The 14,562-nt window shown below is 35.1% G+C and overlaps 1 long non-coding RNA gene across 1 annotated transcript; it reads left to right on the forward strand.

The window, feature by feature from the left end:
• Positions 1–2,564: 2,564 nt before the first annotated feature.
• LOC121229642 (uncharacterized) lies at positions 2,565–3,374 on the forward strand. Its single transcript, XR_005927495.1, has 2 exons — positions 2,565–3,004; positions 3,077–3,374. It is a non-coding gene; the product is annotated as an uncharacterized lncRNA (long non-coding RNA).
• Positions 3,375–14,562: the final 11,188 nt, after the last annotated feature.

Genomic DNA, 14,562 nt, shown 5'->3' on the forward strand with positions numbered 1-14,562 from the left:
CATTTTATTTCTTAGGAGATTATCATGAGTTTCTTTATTTCTTTCGGTTGTACTGTCTCTTGGATGTTTTTACTTTCAAACATGAACTAATTTTCTAAATACCTAGGGAGATGAACCCTATGATGGATTCTATCGTTTGATTTTATTTTACGAAATAAATACTTAGTTTGTTGTTCTTAATTATGTGGTGCTTAATTTTTTGTTTAATATTTCTAGACTATTGACTCATGTTTGATGCGCTTAAATCAGTGGTTGAATAGAATCTATTTAAGAGTAGGCATTGTTTAATTAAGTAGAGTTGCATGCAATCCTAGAAATAGGACAATATAAATCTACCAGATTAGATTCAAATCTAATAATGGAATTCATAGCACAAGTTAATGTGATAATATGGGTTTTAACTAGAAAGAAATTTCAATTAATCAACCTAGAGTCAGTTGCTTTTATGCTCGAAAGAGATATTTGCGTAATTTAGATTGATAGTGACAGATGAAATGTAGGTGAATTATTTCCTGGGTATTGTTTCGCTACTTAGTTGTTAATCGATTATTTTCTGATTTGTTATTTGGGGTATCGTTAGTAATTAATTTAGTTAGATTTAGCTTTTAATCAATTACTAGAATTATTCTGTTAAATAATAGAAATACGATAATTACTAGTACTTTAAGTCTTCGTGGGAACGATATCTTTGCTTACCGTAGTTATACTATTAATTGATAGATGCGCTTGCCTTATTCAAATTTTTAGTTAATTCACAACGCATCAATTAATGTCATTACCTATCAGGGTAATATTAAACCTACTCTTGATGCTTCCATTCATATTTTATAGTTAATGTTGTTACAGTTGAAACAACTATGTCTGAGAGTCCTGATCATGATGTATGTGAATTTTTAACTAACATTATTGAATCAACTTTTGATTTCTCTAACAACCCTAGTTTTGAGCCAATTGTTGGTGGTTTTTCGTTCCTAAAATAAATGAAGAAGATCTTATGATAACAATAGTGACCACTACTAATGCCATTAATCTTGTGGTGGGTAGGAGTACTCGTTCCTTTGTAACCAAGGAAATTGAATAGCAACAGACCACTTTGAAGGGGTCTCAAAGCAAAGCTTCACAAAAGCCTAATAAAAGTAATGCATCAGTTATTCTACTAGCCTCTAAGAGAGTATGAACAAAGTGGGAAACTGACTCAGATTCCTCTACCACCAAATTTGATAAAAGCTAGGATGAGAATGACCCACTAAAAAGGTTGTTTTTGGTGGAATGCTTAAAACAAAAGTGCTCAATATTCCTCTCACTTCTAATCAAGCAAAGGAACAAATGATTAAAGGAAGCTAAGGTAACATCAGTGCTTGATGAAGCCATTGCTAAAGTAAGAGAGGAAGAAGTTGTTCTTCTAAAAGATGAAACAACAATCTTTCCTTACTCTTTCTTCCACCAACAGAAACTTAGCCTTCGCTAAAAAGTGCTTTAGTGAAGAACAAAATATAGATGAAAAAGTTTTACAGATCATGGAATTGATATTTTTTTTAAAAAAATGGCCTTGTGGGAACTATATATCTATTTTGTTAAGCCTTATATACTTTAGATTGTGTTGGAGTTTTATGCAATCTCTTGAGGAGTTTTAATTATCCTTAGAGCAAGTTGTATCTTAAGTTTTTTCTGAGGACAAATAGTATTCATTTGCCTTAAAAGAGATTAGAAAAATCTTCTATTTCCATCATGTTTTTGATGTGGATCTAGCTAATCAAAGGTGAAATTCATGCCTCGCCTTTGCATACAACATATGTCACACTATTTGGAATAACAACTAGAAATTGGATTCCAAATAGTCAAAGGCATATTCTTACAAAGAAAATGGCTATTCTATTGAGGAATATTGCTGATATGATTTAATTCAATCGAGGGGAGATTATATTCCAAGAAATGGCTCAAATCATGATGGCTCAGTAGATCAAGGATCATACAATAGATTCAAGAATGATTTTTAGTCTAGATCCCATCCTTGATATCCTAAATTATTTGTTGTATGAGCTTAAAAAGTAGTAAATTATCTCTCTAAATAAGGCCCTACAAACATAAGAAAATTAAATCACGAAAACAATTTCCTCGTGTTCATCTTTATTTATCACAGTTACACTCCTACTGCCCACTACCTATGTCATTATTCGTGGCGTTGCTCCTCCATTCTTACAATATCACTTCAAATTCTTTCAATTGGAAATTTAGAAAAAAAAATTGCCAAATACGGCACTTGATAATGACTCCCACATCTTAGTCATAAATTGTGTGCTCGTGATAAAACAAACTCATAAAAGGATTGTAGTTTGTGTGGCTGTTTTCCTTGGTATCAAAATTTTAAATTTTAGTATTTTTACACTTAAAAATAGTAATAAAAATAATTTTATAAAGAAATAAATTAAAATTCAATATATAATATATATTTTCTCTTGACCTTCGAGATAAAATTTTGACTCGACCTTGGATTTCGTTCTACAAAAATGGGGACCTCAAGCTTAAGGCTGGTAGTATATATAATTACACTTGGGTTAGATGTCGATTGCAAGAAGTGCACGTTTAAAGTCATTTACTACGATTGAGATATGAGTATGAAAATAGGGTTAACGCAGTTCCTTTTGGTATATATAAAGGGTTTAGGTAACAAAGGAGGACAGCTGAGCAAACACCATACTTGGTCGAGTGAAGCAAAAATGATTGTTGAATTTTGTCGTCCATGCGCGACACGCACTGCATTTATGTTTATCAAAGCTTTGCATGTGTGTTTCGCGCATGAACGACGTAAATTAACAAGTCATTAAATTAAATTTATGATATATATATATGGTGTTTATTGGGTTTATGAATATGTAATAGTTACTGATTTATTGATTACATGTTTTGTTTGCTAGACAAGATCCATCGTGGTTCAAAAGGGCCGCTCCACCAGAAATTGTAGCTGCGGGAAGAAGGGGTGCCCTGCTGCCTGCATTGCTTGTAGGTACAACTTTTTTTTGAAATATTGGTTTCCAACATTTTGTTGAAGATACTGAGCTTACACGAAACACTTCAGCGGGTAGACATTGAAGAATGTGATCCCCAGAAGAGATGGGCGGGCGAGGAAGTTGCTTAATATGGTATTTGGTAGGTATATTGTTTCTCTTTGATCGCCGGTGGCGTTAGGATATCCGGTTGGGTAATTTTGTATTTTGCAACTTTGAAGAATTTAAAATGTGCCATGATTGATGTCGAAATGATGAAAATGATATTTTTGTTCTTTTTTGGTGGAACATGAGAATTATCTACTTATTATGTCAATGTGCTACGGCTCATCTTTTCCATATGTTTATGCTTATTATTATTCTTTTTCATTTTTTACTGTATTTTATTTATTTGTTTTCTGATTAAAAAACCTTAAAAGTTCAAATTAGTTTATTGTGTTTTCGGTGAATTTAGTTTCTTTATTATTATTATTATTATTTTATTTCTCTAATCAACTTTTTTTTTCACATTTTTTGTACACTTCAACAATATTTTTTTGTCTTTCTAAGAATGTGCAATGAATTCGTTTAATTATACAAAATTATTAATGTGCATCTGTCACATCATCACATATCAAAATTGACAATGAATATTTTAGATTAGAAAAAATAAAAAGTTGAAGAATCTTTTACAAATTGGACCAAAATAAAAATCCAAGGATGTCATATGGTTTGATGTTCCACTTGGGAAGATGATGAGGCAGTGCATTCCATGGAAAAGACGTTTTGTATTAATATTCTTGGAAATTATGTACCATTCTCACATTTGTGGCAATTTCATAAACATTACTTGGCTCCAGTCCAGTTTGCTGATTTGAGAGTGTCCCTATCTGTCTTATTCACGGGCAGGGCTGGTCGCTTTGGTGGGTCATTCATCCTACCGTCCACCATAGGATTACATGTAAATTCATATTATCATAAACATGATTATAAGACGAAGGAAAAAGACTATGAATATGATATAAGTAAGGCGTACTGTGGGTAGGCTCTCTTACAAGCTAGATCTTGACAAGTCACATGTTGGGTATTGTGACCTTGTGGTTTTGTCTTCTTCCTCTATTATGAGTCCAGTGGATTGCGGTTGCTTTGAATATTTAATAGATAAATTAAATTTTATGTATGATTGAACATGACCTGATTATATTTACGACATATGTGACATTTACGGGGAGAATGCTGCCACTTAACTTAGTTTAATTAGTTTAATTGTATGTAAGTTCTTTAATTTTGTACGGTTTATCTATTTACACAATTTCATTCTGTATACCTATCAAGACTCCCATTAAATCAAGAAGCAAAACCTTAATAAAAAAAAACAATACTTGGGTACTCCTTTTATATAAGAAGAACGCTTTAAGTGGCAGGTTGAATGTACAACCAGTATGTTCACCTAATAAATTTTTTTTATTTGTTTGTTGTTAAAATAAAGGTTAATATTTAATTTGTCTCTAAATTTGTTCAAAAATATTTAGTTAGTACTTAGAATTTTTTTGGGCCTAGTAGATACTTAAATTTTTTCTTGGCCTAGTGTCACAAGATTAGATTTTTCATCTTACGCTCCAAGTGGCCTTAGACGATCTATTCGTTCCAAACTCGCCTAAGTCGGCCTTAACACCACAAGTGATGATTCTTCTAGAATTCCTCCAAGACACCAATTTGTATAGCGAAAGCAATTTATGCCAAAGAAGCCACAAAAGAACAACAAAAAGTCACAGAAAGAATGCACGAGAGGTGTTTGAGTAAATGCTTTCAATATTCTATTATTCACAAATAAAATGAAACAATGGAATGAAGTGATTTACAAGTGAGGGGTAGGCTCTCTATTTTGAGCTCCCCAAAATCGACGGTCAAGATTAAGTTACATTGACGGACGAGATTAATCATATCCCTTAAATTATGGGATTTACAAGATATACCATATCAATCTAATTTAATCTTTACAAGATATGATTCCTATCAATCTCTTAAGATTAGTTATCAAGATAGTCTACGTTGTCATATCTTCATCATTGGGCCACTCAGGCTTCATCTGACAGGTTTCTCCAATAGCTTACCGAATCGGGCTAGTTCTTGTGGGCCAAATGATCCCCATCTAAACAATAGACCTCCATTGGACACATTTGGTGCGATGGTCATGGGCTTTGAACTGCGACCCGTGACATTCTCCCTACCCATTCTTGCAATGTCCTCGTTGTGCCTTTAGAATGGCACTAACTTGATTCGCCTCGATCTCGTCTCAACGCCTTAGCTTTTCCCTTCTTTGAAACTTTTGTCTCGGTTTACATCACTTCTTAACTCGAATCGTCCTACTCATTGGTACATCTTTGGTGGCAAGAAGTTGTGTTTCTTTCTGCCCACATTCTAACTTGCTTCGAGCAAATCCTCTTGATTCACAATACTTGGCTTCGAATTGCCTACAGTCCCTCGGCCTCCTTACTTAAAAACTTCAAAAGGGCCCTATGTTCTTCCCAAGTCAACAAGTTAGAATGCAAAACACTACCAGAGTGTTCAGAATGTACCTTCCTTGTTGCATTTACTTAGGCCAATTGTTCAACTTGCATCACCACTTTCCCGAAGTTTAATGCAGAACCACCTCTCCTAAAGGTGGTAGCTCCTCCGATGTGTCAACAGAAATGAGCCTTATTGATCCTAGCTTTAAAGTTTGCATCGCGACTTTTTCCTCTAAGTCCAATGTCAAACTCACCTCTTCCATGAGTGAAAGCCTCACCGACGACTCGGCCAACTCCGTCACTTTACTCAAATTAAGTCATATTGGTCTCAGCTTCACTATTTTCATCGTAACCTTTTCCCCTAAGTTCGATGACAAACTCATATCTTCCTCATGTGGAAGCCCCTTCGATGACTCAACAAACTCCGATGTTGCCTTTTCTTTAACCACAACTGACTTGGATTGCTTTGGATAGTTCCGCAACTTATGTGGACCACGGTACAAGAAGCACTTTACTCGTTACTTCTTTTTTCTCTTCTTTGTCCTCTTGGCTTCTACTTTTCCCTTGCTCGAACCAAGATTCTTAGGCTCATTTTCTGCTCTATCATCCCCTTCGACGATAGACTTATTTGAACACTTCCGCAACCTATACGGACCATGACATAAGAAGCACTCCACGGCTTCTTCTCACTTTTAGTCTTATTGGCTTCGACACCCCTTGTACTCGAACCAAGTCTCAAGGCCTTACCTACCGACTTCTCCTTCTTAGAAAGTGCGAATTTCTTCAGACATTACTTTAACATATGTGATCATCATAAAGAATGCACTTCAACTTGTCCCTCTTTCTATTGGGTTTCTTCTTCTCAACTCGTGGTTTCCCATTACCACTATTTTTACTATTACCATTATCATCGTCATCTTCCTTATGAACCTTTTCACATACGCCCCTATCCTCAGACTTGGAAGACTCAAGCTTGTCTTTCATTAGACTAAGCTTGACCACAGACTCCGCTACTATCATGGTTTCTAACAGCTCTTAGACACCTTTTTGTTCCACTTCCTGTCTGACCCATGACTTTAATCCATTCTTTAAAGCAAGCAATGCCTCTTTCTTGGTCACATATGAAATTTGAAGCATGAGTTCCTTTAACTCTTGAACATACTCCCCTACTGTACCCGTTGCGTTAGCAGTCGCAACTTTGCTCGAGCTTTTTCCTCGACAATTTATGGGTAAAATTGTCCCTTCAACTCACATTGAATCTCTTGCCACATTCCAATCTCACTTTGCCTTTTATCTTGGACTTGCCTCGCCACCATAAAAGTGAAATATCAATAAGAAACATTGAAGTAGTATTTACCTTAACCGTACCATCCATAATGCCTTTAGCATGGAAGTAGTTTTTCATCCTCCACAAGAAATTGTCCACATCGTATGCAGACTTTGTCCCCACAAACTCTTTCGACTTTAGGACATCCTCGCCATTGAGTGCTACTGTAACACCCCTAACCTGTATCCATCACCAGAATAGGGTTACGAGGCATTACCGATCAAATCAGAACATATGACATACATTTCTCAAACCTAATGTAATGACCCAAAATTCACAGGTACCGAAAAAGTACATTATCGGGCCTCCGTCTTAGTAAATCGAGTTCGAAATAATTACTAGAAATATTTATGAGTCTAGCGATGTGTTTAATTAGGTTTAAATTAGGTGAATTTAGCTTAATTTAGAGTAATTAGTAAAAATGACTAAATGAATAAAGGATGAAAGTTAAATTGTAGATTAAAAGAAAATGAAGAGGACCAAAATGGCATTATGCCATTTGTCCTAAGTGAGGCGCATAAGCATAAAAATCTGAGATTTTTATGTGTTAAAATATATATTAAATTATTATTATTAAAAGTAAAGTAAATAGAAAGAAAATAAAGTAAAGAACAAAGAAAGAAACAAATAGGCAAACGAAAAGCAGGGGAAGGAAAGAAAGAAAGAAGAAAGAAAGAAAAACGGAGAATTAGGGTTTGAAGGTTTGAAAGTTTAATAGGTAAGTTAATTTAGCCCTTTTTACTTAATTTTAATGTTTTAAAAGCTTTAGAACAAAGTTTTGATGAAATTAAATTAATATTTTGAAAGTTACTAGAATTCTAAATACTGTCATGATGAATAAAAAAAATGAAATAGGGGTTTAATTGAATGAAATTCAAGTTAAAATAGATATAGGATTGAATTGCAAAGTAAGCTATAAGTTTGTGTTTTAGGGACTAAATTGAGGAAAATTTCGGAATTAAGAAAATATGTTGAAAATTTAATAGTTAAATTGAGTTTAAATGAAATTTGAATAGACATAAGGTGTGAATTGGTGTTATAAATTTGGTTATTAACATTTACATCAAAACAGTTTTGGGAAGTAGCAATGGTCTGACTTTGAAAATTCACTAAATATTGTATAAATGGAACTAGAGGATGAAAAAAATATGTAATTAAAGCTTATTGAGTCTAGTTTCTTATAGTATAAATAGTGTAAGCAATGAATTGATGAGTCAAGAGATATTTGAAATTTTGTAAGACTGGTTCGGGCTGAATTCGAGATGCCCTGTTTTAACTTTGGAAAATCATTATAAATTGTACAAAAATTATTATGGAGTGTAATTTATATGTGTGAACTCCTTAATGAATCTAGTTTCAAAATAAGAAACAAGTACCTTATTCGAGTTCTGTACAATGAGATAATTTATTTTAGTAGAGAGAGGTCAAAACTGTCAAATGAAATAACAGGGGAGTATTAATGAATAAACTGTACTAATTGGCTAGACCAAAATTTTGAAAATCTTATGGTGAGAAGATATATGAGTCTAGTTTAAGAAAAATTTATGGATATTAATTGGAGTTTCGTAGCTCAAGATATAAATGATTTAGTAACAATGACTTAAGTAGACAGCTTTGAATGAACATATAAGTAAATAGTGGAATTATGTGTATAAAAATGGTTAAATTTGCATGTTTAGGCTCATGGATTAAATTGAATTGTGTTATATTGATAATTATAAATTATTATTATTTTCGTAGTTAACAAAAAACCTAAGACATCGGCGCACAAAGGAAAGGAGAAAGCTATCGAGGATTAAAACGAGAAATTCACGGTTTGTATTACTATAATTCAAATTACTTTTATTAAATGCTTTATATCAATTCTATATTTAATAAGTGAATTATAAGGTAAGTATTGATATTTGAGTTGAATGAGAATTGAATTGAATGGTGAATGTGTATGTATAATTGAATTGTAAATTGATTTGAATGTGAAAATTTTAATTGAAAAGTAATCTTGGAATGGAAATGAAAGTGAATTGAGAATTGAATACCCTATTAACTAGTCGGGCTAAGTCGGATATACTTGGCATGCCATAGGATGTGGAAGTGTACGGGATTTGCCGGCTTTACTGATCAGGCACTTTATGTGTCGTATTTCAGGCACCTCGTGTGTCGTATTTCAGGCACCTCGTGTGTCGTATCAGGCACTCGTGTGTCGTATCAGGCACCTCGTGTGTCGTTTTAGGCACTTTATGTGTCGTATACTGATCAGGTACTATGTACCGTTTTAGGCACAATGTGCCGTAATGGTGTGTTGGGTTGGAATCCGTGTATCCATCAAAGTCTAGATTTGTTAATAGGGTGAATATCTAAGATGAGAAGTTCAAATGAATTTGATCGACTGTACTAGTGAATATGAAAGAAATTAAAATTGTGGACTGAAAATTTAGATTGGAAATGAAATGCATGGATTTAAAATGATTGTGGTGATTAAAACCTGGTAAATGTGATTTGTAACTAAAATTGAATAATAGCTAAAGATTGTTTATTTATTGTTATTTAATGATAACTTAAAAAAAAAGAATTGTTATTTGATGCTGAGTTCTTATTTTATTTTTTTAATTGCTATTGCAATTTGAATTATGGTAATACCACTAAGTATGAAATACTCAGCATACGGTTGTTTCCGTGCGCAGGTTAATAGAAGTCTAGTGTCCTGGTCCAGCATCCGAGTGATCCCGACTTCAGCGAAAGGATTTTGGGTGATGTTTTCTTTTTTAATTGAAAGTGGCATGTACTAGGTGTTGTATAAGTTATATAGATGTACTTGTAAAGTTAGTTATAAGAATGGTATACCATATTTTGTTATTAGTTTGATAAAATGGTAAATATTATATTATATAATTTGGTATAAGTTGGAATGAAAAAATGAATGAAGTTATTAGTTAATTTGGATTAATATTATGAATGTTTAGTTATTAAATGACTATGTTAATGAATTGGTTATGATTTAGATATATTTAGGTTTAAATTGTTTTTGATTGTGCCATTGGTTTTGGATTAGGTGGTTTTTGGTTTGAATTTGCAGGGGGTTTTATGTAAAAATTAGAAGAAATGCTGTCGAAATTTTTGTAAAAAATATATATATTTCCCTGAATACTCGAACAAGTCCCGTTTCATTCCACTTTAATACTTGTGTTGGGCTTCGAAAGTCCATTATAGGGACATAATTCTTCAATTATACTATGAATGTTATAATAATTGTAAAATATCCATAAGTTGTCTGATATATCCGGTAATGCCTCGTAGCTCTATTCCGGCGACGGTTTGGGGTTAGGGGGTGTTACATTTGTTGGTATCAGAGCTATCAGTTTAGTGATTCTCGGGCTATATTGAGCTCGAAATTGAGTCTAGAAGTACATGCCATTTTGAGTCGAAATTGAGTCGGGATTTTTGGATGCTGATCTATTTATTTGTTTTTTTATAGATTAAAGATGTCGGATGAAAGAATAAATGATACTGATAAGAAATGCATACTGGAGAAGAAGAATCTTACGAGTTAGATGAAACTGAATCGGTAACACCTAGTATTAACCCGATGAGAAACCAACCTCCTAGAGCAGAAAGAAGAAATGATAGAGATGATTCTGATACAAATAGAAAAATTGCCGATGCATTACAAAGATAGTGGAAATGTTCCTGCTATGACTTCAGTTCCAATTCAAAGACGGGCCCCGATAAAGGAATTGAGAAAGTATGGTGCCAATGAATTTATGGGTCTGAAAGGAGTCGATCCATCTGTAGCTGAAAATTGGATGGAGTCGACTAAAAGAATTTTACGACATTAGATTGTACCCCCCGAGAGTGTTTGATTTGTGCTGTATCGTTGTTACAAGAAGAAGCTTACTTATGGTGGGAATCAGTGGTTCGACACTTACCAGAGAATCAGATAACTTGGGATCTATTTCAGAAAGAGGTTCAAAAGAAATATATAGGAGAAATGTACATCGAAGATAAGAAACAAGAGTTTTTGACGTTACAACAGGGTGACATGTCAGTAATAGACTATGAGAGAGAATTCTCGAGACTCAGTAGATATGCCTCAGAGTTTATTCCAACTGAAGCTGATAGTTGTAAGAGATTTTTACGGGTCTACGAGATGAGATCAATTACAGTTGGTATCTCAACGTATTACTGAAATGGTAGACTTGATTGAGCGAGCTAAAATGGTAGAACAAGTATTGGGCTTTAATAAAAAGACTCAAAGAGTTAGACCAGCTGGGAAGCGTACGGGAACTACCAGTTGGAACCCTCAGCTGAAAGACCGAAAGAATCTCAGGGTGGTTGGAGATTCAGTTTTAGATCAGACAGAGGTGGAAGAAGCTAGGGAAAACAGATGACGGTATCTACTGGTAGTATACGAGGTCCACCTCGAGATGTAGACATTCTAGAATGTGGACATTATGGAAAGAGACATTTGGGTGAATGTTGGAAATTGACCGGAGGTTGTTTCCATTGTGGGTCGACGGAGCATTTTGTTAAAGACTATCCGAAGAATAAAATGATACTCCTGTCACATCACAGAAATCAGTATCTACTGCTCGAGGCGAGGTCTAGGTAGAGGTAGTTCGGTTGTTAGAGGAGGAGCTGGTAGAAGGCAGTGATATTATTACTCAGCAGTCTGAAGCCAGAATACCAGCTAGAGCTTATGTGGTCAAAACTCGTGAAGAAGGCGATGTCCACGATTGGTAACAGTTATATTTTTATTTATTCTGAGCCTGTTTATGCGTTAATTGATCCTGGATCTTCACATTCTTACATTAATTCGATTTAGTTGAGTTGAGAAAATTAAAATCCGAAATGTCTGAGTGTCTATTGGGTGTCGAGTCCGTTGGGGCAAACAGAGTAGTGATCAGGTCTGTTAAGATGCCGTTGATTATAAGAATAAAAATTTTCTGGTGACTGTTAATTATGCATTTGGGACTTTGATATATTTTGGGCATGGATTGGTTATCCGAATATAAGGTGATTTTGGATTGTTACAAAAAGAGGTTCGGTATTCAGACAGAGGATGGGGATAGAGTTGAAGTAAGTGGCATCCGTACCAGTGGTCCGACACGCATCATTCGGTAATGAAAGCTAATAAATTGCTTCAGCAGGTTGTCAGCATATTTGGCATATGTTATTAATTCTGATTCAGTTGGAAGTCAGTGTAGTCAGATCAGGACCGTATGTGAGTTTTCAGATGTATTTCCTAAGAATTGCCGGGCTTACCACCTAACAGAGAGGTTGAATTTGCTATTGAAGTGTATCCGGGTACAGCACCAATCTCTATACCTCCGTATCGAATGTCGCCCACTGAGTTGAAAGAGTTGAAGGTGCAGTTACAGGATTTACTAGATCGTGGATTTATTAGACCAAGCATTTCACCCTGGGAGCTCCAGTATTGTTTGTTAAAAGAAAGATGTTCTATCGTTATGCATGATTACGACGTGATAAAGTGCATCAGTCTAAGAGGTTACCTTGACAGATAATGCAGTCCTTAAGGCTGAGCTTTCTACTCGTTATGGCAATGAATTTGGTGATGCCGGGGGACTAATGCCCAACTGTTCATGGATTTGTGAACCGCATTTCAGCCGTATTTAATCAGTTGTGGTGATTTAGATGTATATTTGTATATCGAAGACAGAAGAGAACATGATCAGCACTTCGAATAGTTCTACAGATTTTACGAGAAACAGTTTATGGAAAGCTCATAAATGTGATTTGGTTACAGAGTTGTATTTTGGACATGTATATCTGCAGACGGAATTGGTTGATCCAAAAAAATTGAAGCGATTGTCCATGGAAACCACCCCAAGAATGTATCAGAGGTACGCAGTTTTCTCGGTTAGCTGGGTATTACAGGAGGTTTGTAAATGGATTCTCAAAGATAGCACTACCAATGACTAAACTACTGCAAAATAATGTTCCTTTTATCTGGGATGACCAGTGCCAGAAGAGTTTTGAGACTTTGAAGCAAATGTTGACAGAGCACCGGTATTAACATTACCAAGAGTCGGGGAAAAGATTTGTCGTGTATAAGTGATGCTTCTCTAAGCGGTCTGGGCTGTGTATTGATGCAAGATGGGAAAGTCGGTAGCTTATGCATCTCGACAATTAAAACACATGAAGTAACTACCCGACGCACGATTGGAGCTAGCTGCAGTAATTTTTGCTTTAAAGATTTGGAGGCATTACCTATGGTGAAAAATGCTACATTTACACGGATACAAAAGTCTTAAATCTCCGTCGCAGAAGGAGTTGATAAGAAGAAACGGTGGATCGAACTTCTGAAAGATTATGATTGTATTATAGATTACCACCCGGGAAAGGCGAATGTTGGTAGGCTGATGCATTGAGTAGAAAAGCAGTGGGGGAGGGAATTAAGGGGCAATATTTGCTCGACTTAGTATTAATGATGAGGAAGCTTGCTAGCTTGAATTAAGGGTTAAGCCGATGATGTTTTGATCAGATTAGAGCAAGCTCAGATGAAAGATGATAGACTATTAGAAAAGAGAAAATGTTCAGAATGGTACAACCAAGAGTTTTAGTATTGACGGGCATGATTGTTTGAGGTTCAAAATCGAGTTTGTGTTCCAGCTACTTCTGAACTAAAAGAGTTAATTCTTCGAGGGACCACATGACAGTGCTTTGCTTTGCACCCTGGTGGAACAAAGATGTATTGTGATTTACGAGAATTAATTGGCGGGCCTGGAATGAAAAGGGACATAGTTGAATATGTCAGTAAATGTTTGACATGTCAGCGAGTAAGGCAGAACATCACTCCTACTGGGTTATTCACCAATACATTCTAGTGGAAATGGATCTATTAAATGGAATTTTGTTACAGGTGCCATTGCAGAAGTTAAAAAGAATGCTATCTGGTAATTGTTGAGCTACATAATCAGCCTATTCATTAGCTGAGAATAGTGGTCTTGAGAAGTTGAGACGGTATATCGAGAAATTGTTAGATTACAGATATTTCCACAGTTCAAATTTCATCAATGAGATACGGCCACATCGAGATTTTGGAGACAGCACATGAATCATTGGTACCGACTTAACTTTATAGCTGTTCATCCGCAAACAGATGGACAGACGAACGGGTAATACAGAATTAGAAGAATGTTCGGGCTTGTATATTGATTTTGAATGTGGAACGATTTGTTAGGAATTTGCTATACAGTTCAATCTAAGTATCAATGCTCCGATAAGCATTATATGGTCGAAGGTGTCGATCACCGGTATGTTGGACAGAATTGAATGAAAGAAAAATGATTGGGCCAGAATTGATTCAAGAAACAGAAGAAACAGTTAAGAAGATTAAAGATAGATTGAAAGCAGCTTTTGATAGGCAGAAATCATATGCAGACTTGAAACGGCGAGACATTGAATATTCTGTTGGTGATAAAGTATTCCTCAAAGTATCACCTTGGAAGAAAGTTTTGAGATTTGGCCGAAAGGGTAAGTTGAGTCCACGTTTTATTGGGCCGTATGAGGTTGTGGAAAGAATTGGGCCTGTTGCCTACCGACTAGCTTTACCTCCAGAATTACAGAAAATTCATGATGTTTTTCATGTTTCGATGCTCCGGAGATATAGATCAGATCCTTCCCACATTATTCCTACTGAAAATATTCAATTCGGTCTGATTTGACTTATGAAGAAGAGCCGGTTCAGATATTAGCTCGAGAATAAAAGAGCTGAGAAATAAAC

The sequence above is a fragment of the Gossypium hirsutum genome, chromosome A05, assembly GCF_007990345.1.
Source record: "Gossypium hirsutum isolate 1008001.06 chromosome A05, Gossypium_hirsutum_v2.1, whole genome shotgun sequence".
Classification (NCBI taxonomy): Eukaryota; Viridiplantae; Streptophyta; class Magnoliopsida; order Malvales; family Malvaceae; genus Gossypium; species Gossypium hirsutum.